General features: G+C 25.3%; 1 protein-coding gene across 1 annotated transcript in view; it reads left to right on the top strand.

The window, feature by feature from the left end:
- The window catches only part of Glut4EF (Glucose transporter 4 enhancer factor), a 559,114-nt gene that overhangs the window by 527,531 nt on the left and 14,824 nt on the right, over positions 1-16,759 (top strand). The gene's annotated exons all lie outside the window — the stretch shown is intronic.

Here is a 16,759-nt window from a genome sequence, read left to right as displayed (position 1 = left end):
GATAATAAAATGGCCTAGTGTCTCGACTATAGAATAGTCTACAGTCTCGACAATAGCAGAGGTTTTATTCGATACTAAACAATAGTCTGCAGTCAATACTATAGAATAGTATTGAATTTCTGCTAGACTCTCCTATATTCTAGATAGAGTGTCCAAAAAACCGACAAATTTAAAAAACCGATTTCCGGTTTAACCGAAAAAGTGTGTTTTTGAAAAAACCGGTTTTGATTTTTGTCTTTTAAAAAACCGGTTAACCGGTTTCGGGGTTTGTCTTCAAAAAAAAACGGTTTATATTAAATTTTTGTTCAATATGAAAAATGTTTACTTAACTTTATTTTTATTTGTGGACGCTAATAAGAAATATGTTAGGAATTGTGTACTAGATCGTCGAAAATTTAACATTTTTGATTCTTATGGCTCTATATTTATGCGATTATTTTATATCGTTTACGGAATATTGTCAAATGCTACAATTTTCTATAAAATAAAATAATATTTTTAAAAATGGTATCAAAGTTTTTCAAAAATATGTTTAAATGAGGTTTAGAAAATATATTTCATTAAAACCGGTTAACCGTCTTACAAAAACCGGTTTCTCAAAAAATCGAAAAGTTAAAGAAAACCGAAAACGCTCGAGTTTACAAATATGAAAAAACCGGCTGACCGGTTTTCGGTTTCTCGACTATAGAACAGCCTTCACATTACTTTCAAAGAATGAGTTACTAAAAAGAAACTATTCACTTTGGACTCTGAAACTGAAATCGATTTAAATTCTTGAATATTAAATAAAATATTTATTTAAATCAAAGCATAACTTAAGGCCAAAACTAACAATCTTTCGAACAAGCACACAAAATAAGTTTATCTACACAAAAAAAATGGTCTCTTATTTATAACAAAATCAAAATCTGAAAAACAAATTAAATTTCTAAAATCAACAAAAAAGTTACAAACATAGCTGACCCAATTGTTGCTGTTTTTATTTGTTTTATATGCATTTAGCTCATCATCATTGCCATCATAGATATTGTTTGTCATAGTTTAAATAATAAAAATATATAATAACAAATGCAAGTTTATGCAATTTATTATTTAATTTTATAAAAATAAACATACACTTGAGCATATCTATACATATGTACATGGACATAGAAATATGTACATATGTATGTATTTACTCGTATTTGAGCATATCTATAGCCTTGTATTCACACAAAGTAATTGCGAAGCAATCAAACCAAACAACAAGCTGATGGCTCTGCATTGCAAAAATAACACAAGTGAGAGAGAACAACAACAATAATAATAATATGAAAATAATAATGAAAATAAAACAAAGTTCGGAAGGAAGTAAGCTTCACAACTGGGTCATCATCATATAGATACGAGTACAATTCTATGTATACAATAGCAACAATAGTGAAAAATTCCATATATATAAAGTGCAAGAGGGTTAGAGAAAATGACACAATTTTCAAAAACGACTGACAACAACCTTGTATCTACAATACACCAGAAATATGAGTGAGTGAAAACCCCCAAATGGGGTTTTGCAAAAGAAAAAAAACACACACAAAATAGAGCAAAACTAATTAACAGCAATAATTTAATTATAGTCAGTGGTTAGTTAAATAACACAAGAAAAATAACAAGTTAATAAAACAAATTATTTAAAAAGCATTAAATTTTACTTGATTTAAGCAGGAACTTTAATTTAAAAGAAATTATTAAATATTCTCTTATATTTTATATACGCATTTATCTAGTACATTATTATAACTATTAATAATAAGTATGCCTACACACACATACTTTTTATCTTATTTTATTACTTCATAAGTTTAAACAAGAATTGCCCTATTTATTTAACACCTAAACATATGCTGTACAAAAAACTATTATATGTTATATGTATTTATATTTACTAGATAAAGTCATAAAAGCAAAACTTTATGAAAACAACTTTAAGTGTACATAAAAACACTCCCTGCCCCCCTCTCCAGAAGCCTATAGGTTATCAAAGAAAAACTTGCAACATTTTTCTATCTATCTACTGCCTGGGTTAATGCTAAGAGCAAACATATAAAACTATACAATTCTACTGCCTAAATGTAGGCCACACAAAACAGAACAAACACATGTTTTATTTATCGATAACTAGGTAATAAAATAAAAACTTCTCTTTGCGTTATCTTTTTTTTGTTTATTTTTAAATAATTTAAATTCCTTTTTGTAAATAATTGTATTGTATTATGGTATTTTAATAAAAAAATTTCCATGAAATTAATTTCAAATAAGAATTTGCATAAATGTAATATTTAACAGCTACTGTTTGAACACTTTATTTCCTTATAGAAACAAATACCATTTTCCAAATCCAATTTATAAAATACCCCCTCCCCTGCGACTTTCTTTCCTGCTCAGACAGGCGGTAATTTGTTATTGTGGAAAAATATTCATGATGATTTTGTTTAATGAACCATTAAACGTGTCTGCATATTTTTTATAACAAATTTTTGGTTGGTTTTGTTTTTGGTGTTAAGGAAAAATATTTAAATTAACAACTTTTATTTGACTATAAATGTTTGTGATGTAAAATTAAATTGGAAAAGAAATAATTTAGTTGGAAAGTAGGCTATATTAAATGGAAATACATGGATTTAAATAAATAAACAATATTGCTAAAGAGAAAAAGTACTAAAAATAATAATAAAGTACTCAGGTGAAAGAAAAATACTAAAACCAAAAGATTAATGACAAAATTATAAAAAAATTCTAAAACTTTCGGTTGCAGAAAAACAGAAATGTACCAAATACATAAAAAGTACCGTTATAAAAACCTCTAAAGTGTTAACAAAATCTTGCAAACTAGCTGAAAAAACCCCTCAAAATTCCATAAATAGTACAAAAATTGCTAAATGTAGCAAATGGAAAAATTTTTCCAAATAGAAAAGAAATAAAGATGTAAATTTTCTCTAAATTCCATAACTAAAAGTACCAACATTTAAGAAAATACAAAAAAAAAATCAAAATTAAATAAGAAACATGATGTAAAACTTCTCAAAATTCAGCTATAATAACTAAACTGTATAAAACTATCAAAATTGAAAAGTACTTAAATTGAAAAAAATACCAAATGGGGAAAAAGTTTTAAAATGGAAAAAATCAAATGTCTACAAAAAGATGAAGATTTAAAGAAGTACTCAACTCTAAAAAAAGAAACAAAAACTGGAAATAAAACTTCTCAAAATTTCCAAAATGGCAAAAGGTACTCAAATTGAAAAATGTGCCAAATGCGAAATGTTTCAAAAATCAAAAAACAATATGTAAAACCACTTTAAATTCAACAAAAAGTACCAAAATGGGTAAAAATATCAGAATTAAAAAAACTCATATTTCAAAATGTTTAAAAATTAAACAAAATGATGTTAAACTTCAAAATTTTCCGCAAAAAGTAATAAAATAATTTAAAAAAGTACCAAAATTTAAAAATGTTCTCTAATTTAAAAAAAAGTACTAAATGGAAAAATATTTCAAAATAATAAAAATCTTGATTAAACTTCAAAAATTGTATGGAAAAAAGTACTTAAAAATGTAAAAAGAAAAATAGTACTTAATGGAAAAAAGTAGCAATATTAGGAAAACAAATTGGTAGTCTTCTCAAAATTCAACAAACAATACCAATATGAGTTAAAGAAACAAAATTTACAAAAGTACCAAATGGAAAAAGTACACAAATGATAAAAAGTTTATCTTTTCAAATTTTAACAAAAAGTACCAAACTAGAAAAAAGTACTAAATGAAAAAATCGAAATCGCTAAAACAAATTTGTTTTTACCTTTTTATGTAATTTTTGTAGAAACAAAAATTAAGGAAATGAGAAAAAGTGCCCAGAATTGGCACATTCTCAAAAATGTACTAAAAATGTTGATACTTAAACAGAAAAGAATACAATATTTCCAAAAAAATGAGCCATATGATATGAAAGTAGTCAGTTAATAATGGGTAAGAAATAAGAAAAAGTTTGTTAAAAATTATAAAAAATTAAAAAAAGTACGAAATGGAAAAAATGTACTAAAATAAAAAAATATTCAACAAAACAAAAAAAACAAAATGTTAAACCAAATAATATTGCAAAAAAAAAAAGAATAACAAAATTACATTTCTTAGTACAAAAATTAACAACAACTAAAAATAAAATTAAAGTTTATTTAATGATTTTTTTTATTTTTTTACTCTTTTGAAAAATAATCTCAATTACCAAAAATATGTTTCCCTTACTTTTTTCAATCACTTAAAAATTAAAACCCAATAAAAATGTATAACTTTTTTTTTAAATCCTTATTAAAACCCTATAAAAATGCATTAAATATGTCATTTCGTTTTCAATCTAAAGAAAACTGAAAATTTTTCCATTTCTATGTATCTACTTTAGTATTTTTATGTATATTTTCATGTAGCATATATTTAATGTTGCCGCATACATACACATTGTGTTCTATATACTCTGATAAATTTATAGAGTTTTTTTTTTTGCTTTTTTTTTTTGCTGCACAACATTAAATTCCATTACTTCCAATGACCCATTTTATTTGAGGGAATAACTGACGGGCTACCCATCAAACTCACCCCCAAAAATAAATGAAAATAAAAGTCAAGTATCCTTGATAATAATAACAACTTTTAACTCTACAGATGAATAAAATAAAAACTCTATTTTTGAAAGAATTATCTAAAATTCTCTTAAGTTCATAAGAAAGAAAATAACTCTCTTCTCACAAATTAATGTAGGCAAATGTTTTAAAGAGAAAGACTTTTAAGTGTTTATTTTGTAACACAAGGATATATTTACTCTTGAGTTATATTTTAAAATTGGGAAAAAACTCTCTATGTTAGAAGTTTTGTTCTCAGTTTAAGTGAAGAGTATTAGTTTATACCAAAGAGAACTTTTTCTGGAATATTTGGTGTAAAAAATAAGTTCTTTTAAGTTGGAAACAAAATGAGTTGAACAATTTTGTAATGGGAAATACTCAGTTTTCAAAACATTTTCAAATGATTTTTCTACAAAATTGTTCTCCTCACTTTTCTTTTGACCTAAAAAAAACTATAAGTTAGTTTAATGAAACTTTATTTTTTAATAAAACAAAATATTAAAAGTACTAAATTGTTTTTAACTTATAATCATCCTGTTTTTGCATGAATGCACTCACTCTTAAATACATCTCTCTTTAATATTTCAATACATATGTATGTATTTTTTCTCTTTAATAAAACAAACAACTTTAACTAAAGGACTTTATTTCTCTTGAGTTAAATTCAAATTACCGTTAAACACATAACAAACTCTCTGTGTTTACTATTATTCTCTCAGTCTTTATTTACTTTCAGCCATTTTCAATGTTATTGTTATTGTGGGAGCATAAATATGTTTTCTTTGCTTCTTTAATATAGAACAACATAAATGATTCTCTGTTTTGCTTTAAAGATACATACACAAACATTTTTTTTCATACAAACACACTCGCAAACATTTACATACATACTACATGTATGTATGTCAGCCTGTTTATGTATGTATTTGACCTAATTTCTGGTTTTCCTTGGTTTCATATAGAGTTAAACAAGAAAAAGAAAAAAAAAACAAGAATCAACTTCACATGATATTTATGTTTAGCTCCTTTGTGTATATCCATCCATGTACCACTATACTCATATACACTTGAAATTCCATACATGTATCCTTGGCACACACCATCCTCTGAGCGAGTGTAATGCTTTAAGGGGGATGATAATGATGATGTTTGGATTTGTGTATGAATTTAAGAATGAAAAAAAAAAAAACGAAAATCTTTTAAAGCAAAATAACTTAACAGTATCCTTAGAGTAATATATTTAAGCCAAAAAAAATAGGGAAGAAATACAAATACTCTACATATGGGCAATTCCATGTCATTGTACGTGACATTTGTATGCCTATAAAGTTGAATAGATTTTGTAAAAATAAGAGTATCTGAAAAATAATTTGGTTTTTATGTTCCATTCAGAGGGTAGTATATTTAAAATAATATTAAGTTCTTTCGCAACATTGTTGTCCGAAATATCGAGCGAAATAAGGGTATATCGAACGTGACATAAAACGGAAGTAATTTTGAGGTACATGTAGAAATATGCGAAAATTTTCGAAACGTGAGAGGCGTTATGTTTTTTTTTTAATTTCTTACACTAAACCAAATATTTCTCCTTTACAATCCGTCATATTTAAATAATAACAAGCTTTGCATGATTTTATAATTATGTAATTAAATTTAATATCGTACGTGACAGATTTTTTTCTTATGTATATTCTGTAAATATATGTATACAAAAACTAAACAAATAAATAGAAAATACATATTTGGTTTCAATAAACAATTTGATAATAGCAAAAAAACAATCAGAGTCCAAATCATTTCATACTACATGCTAATTGGGAGCTTAGTTTTCACCGCAATTTTAGCCTAAAACATACCAATTAAATTAAAAAATTAAATATAATCAGTTTAAACTATTATTTTTGCCCTTAAAATGTTGTAATAAGCTCTAAATAATTTCACATAGTAACATTTTAATGTTTTCTCATATTCAAATAATCTTTAAAAAAAAGTTTCAAGTGTTTTTGTTTTTTCAGTCGTGATTGTCATTCTCGTGGAATTGCCCATTTGTATATGCAATACAATTTAAGTAGTAATACTTATATGTTATTTTTCCGTTTGCTATTGTTGAAGCTGTTAGGTTTTTCTTCTGGTTAGCAAAGTTGTTCCACAAAGATCAAAGTATTGTTGGTTTTTTTTCCATCGCACATATACAAAATTGCCCTATTATGTCAGCTAGAAGGAAACAGTATGTCATTACAAAGATACAAACATACTTCTTCTTTTAATATTTTATGTCTACTACGTTTTAGTTAAATGTTTTTTTTTTTCGTTTGTACCTTTTTTTCTGCCCAAATATGCTGAATTTAGTAAAAGTGTAGGGAATCTACAGAAAGACACTTATTTTCTTTGTCTGTCCTTAGTATGAGAATGTGAATGTTTGTCATGCTGTTTGCATTTCGGGGGTGAAATTTTAACCATATTGTTTTTTGTTCAATAAGAATTTATAAAATTAACAAAATTTATTTTTAGCTTAATATTTTGATTTAAAAATAAATAATACTTTTTTGTGCAGTTTTTTTTATTTTAAGTTCAACAAAAAAGGGATAAAATTCTAAAAATTTTACACACACTAAATGTTGGTATTTGACCAATTTTAAAGGAATTTATTTTATAGTTAAATGCTTACATTGATTTAAAGAAATTAAATACAGTTGGAAGTTGCAACATTTTTTTTTTGGGTTAAAAAAATGTTTATAATGTACTAAATATTTTCTTACGTTTTTCTACAGTACTAAATGGTTTAATACATTTCTTTAATGTACTAAAAGTTTTTAAAAGATTTTGATATTGTACTAAATATGTTTAGTATATTTTTATACAGTACTAGATATTAGCATGACATTACTTAAACGTAATAAATATTTTGATACAGTACTAAATATTTGTATAATGCCCTAAGCACTTTATAATGTACTAATGTAGTACATCTTTTAAACATACTAAAAATTTGTAGTACATCTCTCGAATGTACTAAATATTTTAAGTAGAATTTGATATTGTACTAAATATTATTAGTAAATTTTTATACAGTCCTAAGTATTTTTAGTATGTATTTACAATATTTTTTTTAGTACATTTACACAAAGAACTAAAAATGTTTAGAACATTATTATACTAATTAAAATATCTTTAGTATTTGATATTGTACTAAATATGAGTAGTACATTTTAATAATGCAAACATTTTTAGTAAATTTAAATATTGTACTGACCATTTTTATGAAGTACTGAACATTTTAAATACATGTTCACAAAGTACTAACAAATTTATGGAACATTTTTTTACATTTTTGCAAAGTACTAAAAATGTTTAAAACATTATTATACAGTACTAAATATTTTTCGTACATTTTGTATACAGTACAAAGTACTTTAAGTACTAAATGTTTAGTTCATTATAAAAATGTACTAAAAATATTTATTACAATATCAAATTGTACTAAAAAAATGTATTACAATATAAAATTGTACTAAAAAAAAATAGTATATTATATAAATGTATTAAAAATACTTATATACAGTACTAAATATTTTTAGTACATTTTGATAATGTACTTCTGGTACATTTTTACAATGTACCAAATATTTTTAGTACAATTTTATAACGTACTAAAAAAAATTAATACATTTCTTAAACGTACTAAATAGGTTTAGCACATTTTCGCGGAGTACTAAAAAAATTAAAAAATTATTATACATTTCTAATTATTTTTAGTACATTTTTATAAAGTATTAAAAATGTTTGGAACATTTTTATATAATACTCAGTATTTTTAGTACTAAAAAATGTTAGAACCATTTTATACAGTACTAAGTATTTTTAGTAAATTTTGTTAATGTACTAAATATACATATTTAAATCATTTTTACACAGAACATTAAAATTCAATTTAAAATTTGTGACAATGAGCGAATTCACTTAATTGTGAATAAATTCGAAAATAATCATTAATTTTTATGATTGGTATCTCATTTTGTTGCTATTATATGTGGCTTTATAAAGCAATAAATCTGAAAATTTTAAGCCGTTTGCGATTTTTCATGATTTTTTCAAAACAAAAAAATATATTTTTTGCATCAATTTGTTATTATAATTCGGAAAATACTGAGCCGATTGAAACTCAATATATATGAACATTTATACATAGCATAGGGAAAATGTTTGCAAAATTCAATCATTCAAAAGAAGAACATTAACTACTCAATTTTATATATATCAAACAAAAAACTAAAATTTTGTGAAAATGAGCGAATTCACTTAATTGTGAATAAATTCGAAAATAATCAATCGGTTTTTATGATCGATATCTCATTGTGTTGCTATTATATGTTGCTTTGTGATAAAGTAATAAATCTGAACAATTTGAGCCGTATTCGATTTTTCGTGATTTTTTCAAAACAAAAAAATTTCTAAAAAATATATTTTTTGCTTAAATTTGTTATTATAACTCCGAAACTACTGAGCCGATTGAAAGTCAATATATAAATGGATTAAAGGTTATATATGTTAACATTTTTCAAAGTTTATTTTAATAATATCGGACCCTTTTCGAGTTTTCATTAATTATGTGGAGAAACGTCTAACAAAATTTATAATTTTACTTAACCATTTTTTAAAAAACTCTCCATAGAATTGAACAATTTTACCATTTTTTAAAACCGAAACCTCGGTATTATAAACTTAAAGTCAATATTCCACTGCTTAATACAAAGTGTAATTTCTTAATTCAGATTAAAATAATAAAGATTTTGTTCACCAGTTCCTTAAATATATAAAAAATTGTATATACTACCATAGCATAAGTATGAGTGTATGTGTATATTTATGCCCATAAATTAATATTAACTACAAAAGCAGTAAATATCACTCCCATTTCGAAAACCTATTCTACTGCCATCATACATACATTTCATTTTAACATTTTTAGTAATTAGTGTAACCATAATGTATTTTATTACCCTAGGAAAACTCTACTTGTGGTTAAAATTAATGCCAAGAAAAACCGCCCAAAAGCGAAAAACCACAAAATAAAATAAATGTGTAACAAAATCCTCTTTTAACCCGGCAAGAAAGAAAGTTTTTCTTAGAATAAACGGCATAGAAAACGAAAGTAACTGCATTTATGACCACAATTAAAGACAAGATTTAAGATTTATACACAATTATGTTAACTTAATACCTTGGGCAAGAAACTTTGACACACGCACACACACTCACTCTTTAACTTACACGCATTGTAAAACAACAACATTTAATCATGTTGGTTTGTGCGTGTATTTGTTTATGAGCAGCCATTTAACACAGATGTAAGTTTTTATTTCCTTGTTTTACGTTTTTTTTTTGTTCTTAAGCTTGTTTATGTGTTTGTATTTAGTGATATAAATATTTAAGTAAGTGTGTGTTTTACTTATCGTCATATGAAATGCAAAAGGGCGTAACAACCAAAAAATGTTATCTTTCTATTTTCAAAAATAACGACTTTATTGAAGAATGAAAATCATATTTTTAACCACAATACTTTAAATTTTATTGTTTTTTTGTTTCTCCTGTAAAATTTAAAAAAAGTGTTGATAGGCCCTTTTGCATTTTAGGTGACGATATATAGAAATTGTTTATATTTTATTTATTTTATTGTTGTAAGTGGTTTCAATATGTTTTAATTAAGAAAGAAATAAAAAAATCTATAGCAACTTTAATATTTACATTGAGTTGTTTCGCAAGCGTATACTTAATATTTAATTCGAAATATTAATAATAACATTCATACGCCCCGTTGTTTTTAGCAAACTCTACTTGCATACATTTGGGAGTAAACAAACATTCTAAATGTGAAAAGAAATAGAGTACTAATGATTTTACTTTAATTTTGTTAACAAGCCAAATTTATGGAAAACCAAAGGAATGCCAGCATCAAATTAATGTGAAGGATAGTTTTAGGTTATATTTTGTTTAAATATAAAACAATAAACAATAAACATTTGTGTAAAAGCAAACAATAAATTATTAATACATATTTGTATATGTGCTATTCCACGAGAATGACAACCTCGACTGAAAAAACTAAAATCCTTGAAACTTTTTTTCAATATGATTTGAATAGGTGAAAACATTAAAATGTTACTATTTTAAGGGCAAAAATAATAGTTTAAACTGACTATATTTAATTTTTTAATTTAATTTGTATGTTTTAGGCTACGATGGTGAAGAAAACTAAGCTTCCAATTTGAATTTGACTCTGATTGTTTTTTTTGCTAAAATCCAATTGTTTATTGAAACCGAATATATATTTTCTATTTATTGTTATATAGATTGTTTTACCATAAGAGAAAAATCTGTCACGTACGGTATGTCACGTGCGATATTATAAAATCATCCAAAGATTGTTTTTATTTAAATATGATGGATTATAAAGCAGAAATATTTAGTTTAGTGTTAGAAATTAAAAAAATAAACATAACGACTCTCACGATTCGCAAATTTTCGCATATTTCTACATGTACCTCAAAATTACTTCCGTTTTATGTCATGTACGATTTTTTGGACAACAATGTTTCGAAAGTTCGTATTATTTTTTAAAATGAATGGAACATAACGACCATCATCATCTTGAAAAAAGTGTCAAAGGTTTTTGTTTTTTCAATCGTGGTTGTCATTCTCATGGAATTGCCCATATGGCAAATTTATAAACGCAAACATAACATCACGCAGTAAATTTTAACTCCACCATTATTTTGCTAATGTCCATAAAAAAGTTAAAATAAAACTTATTTATTAAGGCTAAAAGAACTAGAGTGTCCAAAAAACCGGCAAATTTAAAAAACCGGTTTCCGGTTTAACCGAAAAAGTGTGTTTTTGAATAAACCGGTTTCGATTATTGTCTTTTAGAAAAACCGGTTAAGCTGTTTCGGTTTTTGTCTTCAAAAAAAACAGTTAACCGGTTTATATTAAATTTTTATTTAATGGCAATTTAGCATTTTTGAATTCTTTATGCAATTATTTTATATCTTTTAAGAAATGTTGTCAAATGCTACAATTTTTTTATAAACTAAATCAATATTTTTAAAAATGGTATCAAAGTTTTTCATAAATATGTTTGAATGAGCTTTAGAAAATATATTTCATTAAAACCGTAACCGTTTTAAAAAAATCGGTATGTCATAAAACCGAAAAGTTAAAAAAAAACCGAAACCGGTGGAGTTTACAAAGATGTAAAAACCGGTTGAACGGTTTTCGGTTTCGGTTTTAGATACTCTAACCTATACACAATAATATTTAAAATATAGTTTTACTTTCTTGGTTTAAATTTAAACTTGCTGTTAATAATATTTGGAAAGCTTAACTCCTACTTTATTTATATGAAAAATTTCGTATATATCAAGCTATTAGCCTAGATGTTCTATATTATTAAACATTTACTTATTTTGCCATTAACTCTTTTGATTAAACCATTACGATTGTGTTCGATTTCTAAAGAAAATTAAATTAATTTTGCCTAAATAATTTCCATAACTATATTCTCATAAAAACCAAAGTCCAAAGCATCATTCACACTCTAAAAAAATGCATTTTCCACACAGCAATAACAAAAACGACACAATTTCAACTATTTTTTTTTAATATTACAACTTGCTTAACCTTGAAAATTTCGTTAAAAATTTATATTTAAGCACTAGTATTGACATACTTTTTTTACAAAAACAAATAAAATAAAAACAACAATAACAATAACAAAAACACACTAAAAATCAACAAATTACGAACATCTCTAGAAAAGTGGGTCAACATCAACAACTATAGAGCAAGCAAGCAACAGCAGCAGGCAGCCTCCTCATCAACAACATCATCATCATCACCAAACCAAACAAAAAAAACAGCCATCAACATCATCACTATGCGTTTAAATGCAAAAAAAATAAGTGCCATGCAAATTAGAAATGTCATTAAAATAAGATGCATAAATAACAGAGCGCACAACAACAACAAAAATATAAAATAAAAACAACAAAATAAATTACTAGCACGCAGAATACAGCAACAAAATAAATGAAAACAAACTAAACGAAATGCATGCAGGCCCACCAAAAACAAAATAATGCTTAAAGCATACTTTTAGGAGTCTAGAAATAAAACACAAAATATCAAAATAATGACGACGATGACGACGACGACAACGACGATGATGGTGATGATGATGTTTTTGATCATGAAGTTTTAAAGAAATAACGACAATGAGAGAAATTAGGTTAGTGGCACAGGGCACTACATAGAAACATACATACATATACATATGTAGGTAGGTATATATACATATTTACATTCATTGTACATAAATGCATATATATACATACATGCATAAGTTTATGTACCTAAAAAGCAGTAAAAGAAAATCATTAAAAGCTTATAATTAAGATTTAACATTTTGAAAGTATAAAACAAATACTTGGCAATTTTTGGACTACCTTTCTGTAAAATATCCTAGAATGATATGTTTTTAAGGAAATGCCAAACAATTTTTGGAAAATTACACTTTAATCTAGATCAGGCGCGAATCCAGTTCGACCTGATCTAGACCAGGCGCGAGTCCAGGGGGAGGAATAGGAAATTCCTCTTAAATTTGTCTACTTATCGGCTTGAAAAATCAAAATAGAACATTGATATTTGAAATATGTTTTTTATAAATTTTCTTAAACAAGATTAACATTATTTATAAACAAATTAATCGTACACTTCTGTTAATATTTTTAAAGTTATTGTACAAAATGTTTGTCATTCGTGAAATGTCTCACACCTTGCATCACTTGTATTCGAATTTGACATCCATTCAAAATATATTTTGAAAGCTTAATCTATCAGATAAATTACTCATAGATCGCTAGGCATATTTAACCAGATAACAGCGTAACGCCAGATAACTATTTGTTTGCTCTACTCATGTTTTACCTTTTGAAATGTCAAAAACTTGTTTACAGAAATTGTTAAATTTTTTATGAAGTAAAAATATTATTTTATATTTAAAAAAGTGAGCTTTAGTCACCGTATGTGCGTAAAATATTAGAAAGTATTAAAAATAAAACTATTTCATTTTAAAAAGTGTGTTTTTGTGATTTTTTTTCTTGACAGTTTAGAAGGTTTTACACAAACATAAATGACTATTGTTCTTGTATTGTTGTAGTTACGCTGCCACCTGGTTAATACATCTTGATAGATCAGAAACTGTTCTGTCAAAGACCTAACTCAGTTGTCAAAAACCTAAGTGCTGAGAATGTATTAGTAGAAAAGACTATGTGAAAACAAAAACAACACTCATAGGTGTGATTATTTTAATTGATTTGAGTTTTTTCTAGTTTCCGCTCTTTGTGTATTTCTCTATATCTTAAACTCTCTTTTCAGCAAATCAAAAGATTTGCAATTAAAATAGCGGTTACCAAATAGATAATCGGCTAGCTCTATTCTAGAATATTTATATTTCTTTAAATTCATTTCAAAAATCAGCTCAGTAATTTAAAAGTTTTTTTTCTGGATTAACTAGGCAATCAACTTTTAATTAGTTTCCATCACAAAAATTAAGTATTAATGCAGACACGTTTAAACATGTTTATTATATTAGGAAGAAGGATTGATTATTCGAGTAAGTAAAACTCAGGTCATTCATTTTTAGAAATCCAATTGAAGTGACACCAAAAGCCAATGATTGACTATCATATTTAGTGTTTACATATATCTGTTCAAAATCGAATTTCGACAGTCTATTTAATTTTATATTTTTTTTAAAAAACAGATTCCAAAATTGATGTGACACAGAATTCTGTGAGATTCATTTATTAAAAATAATCAGTCATGGCCTTAAGTATTTGTTAAATAATATCTAGTGATTTATTTTCCTCTTATGTTTGCAACATTCATCCTTGTACATAAATACTTGCTGAAATGTTGAAGGATTTTATGTTGCAAACTAAAACATGTCAAGGCTATAAGCTGCTTCTTCTGTTTTATATATACATACATATATATTTTTTAATGCAACACAATAAAGAAAACCTAGTTAATTGAATTCTTGGCTTTCTTTTTGTTTTACTCACAATACGAATTAATTGCAAAAAGCATTGAAGAAAAAACACACAGGAGTATACTTGCAACAACAACAAAAATAAAAAATAAAAGTATACATAACTAATTAAATATAGCCTTATTACCTTTTTCTTTGTGTGGACGGTGTTGCTGCTGTACCAAATGTATAGCAAACTGACCCAGTTTCTAATACTTTTATGTACTAGAAAGTAGGTTATAGTTAGACAGACATACAAAGAAATACCAGCAGGCTCAAAGGAGCGATAAAAATATGGCAACAACTACAGGCAGGCACTACAATTTTCCAAAAAAAATTTTGTTTATATACAAAAAAATATGTACATATGTATGTATGTATTATGTTGTAGTAAAAGTGCATGCATGTATGTATGTTCTTGTTGTATATATTATTTTATTTACATTTTTTATGTACTTATTTATGACCTCGTGCTGATTTTTAATTTTATAAAGTTTTCTATATACAAACATTCTACAATAGCATGTAATAAGTAAACCAACAATAATACATAGTACATGCATGCACCAACATGCACATGTTACAATTAACACTGAACATACCTTCTGTTACTCACACACATCCCAATGTCTAAACAACAATAGCGTTAACTAACAAACCTGGCAACTCTTTTTTATTACTGTGCAAGTCTTAAACTCTCGCTCTCTCTCTTTTGTTGTATGAGCTTGCAGGGATGCAATAGCATTTATGAAAAAAGGCAAATTAGTACTTTTTTACAATGTATATACTTTGTCCAAATTTATATGATTTGCATATAAAAATATATGTATATTTGCGAACTTATTACCAAGTTAGAATTTCTTTCATCTTAACTTCTTAAGACCAAAAGTCAACCAAACCTCAATTTTGTTTTTTTTTTTAATTTACGGTTTTATTGAAAAATTTGCAAAAAAAAAAAAATTAAGCAATTTACAGTTTTTATTTGTATCAAATTTGTATTAATTTAAATTCTTTTAACCTGATCTTAAATTTAATCTTTGAAATGTAAAGTTTCATAGACAAATTTGTATGGCATTACAATTTTCATTTAAAAAGACACAATGACAGTTTCTATAAACACCAAATTTTAATTATAAAAAAAAATTCAACCTAACCTCAATTTAAATTTTTGAAATTTACGGTTTTACTGAATAGGTTTTAGGGCGTTTTATTGCTCATCCTTACTTAAACAATTTTCAGAGTTTATTTGTACCAAATTTGTTTTACAATTAAAATTAGTTCAATCTAACCTTAAAAAAAAATTTTGTAATTTAAAGTTTTTAGACAAATATGAATGGCATTACATTTTTAATTTATAATAAAAACGTTTCCATATTTACAAAACTTTAAATGATAAAAAAAATATCAATCTAACCTCAATTTAATTTTTTGAAATTTAAGAAAAGTAATACACAGTTTTCATTTTAAACAAATTTTAATTAAACAAAAATTTGTTCAACCTACTCAATTTTAATTTTTTAAATTGTCGATTTTATTGGCAAATTTTGATGGCAGTTTATTTTTCATTTTCAATTAAACAATTGACAGTTTCCACATTCTAAATTAACATTATAAAAAAAATGTTCAACCTAACCTCAAAATTATTTTTATTTTTAATTTAAGGTTTTTTAAAAAAAATTAAGAAATTTCGTCAGATGTTCAACAAAATAATAAACAGTTTTCATTTTATAAATAAATTGTGATGGCGTTTGGTTTTTCATCTCCACTTAAACAATTGACAGTTATAATTTTCTCCAAATTTGAATTATAAAAATTCCTTTTCATACAATTTACTGATTTATAGCGAAATTGTTGTTTAATTTTCTTTATAAACTTCATTCAGAAATTCTAACAATTAAATTTTTATCAAATTTATATTAATAAAAAATTTGTTCATCCCAACCTCAAAGTTAAATTTTTAAATTTAAGGCTTAAGTAAACGAATTTTATGCAGTTTCATTACTCATCTTTAGAAAAATAA

The sequence above is a fragment of the Calliphora vicina genome, chromosome 1 (assembly GCF_958450345.1).
Source record: "Calliphora vicina chromosome 1, idCalVici1.1, whole genome shotgun sequence".
Lineage (NCBI taxonomy): Eukaryota > Metazoa > Arthropoda > Insecta > Diptera > Calliphoridae > Calliphora > Calliphora vicina.
The sequence above is the reverse complement of the archived record's forward strand: the minus strand, read 5'-3'. Positions and strand labels throughout refer to the sequence as shown.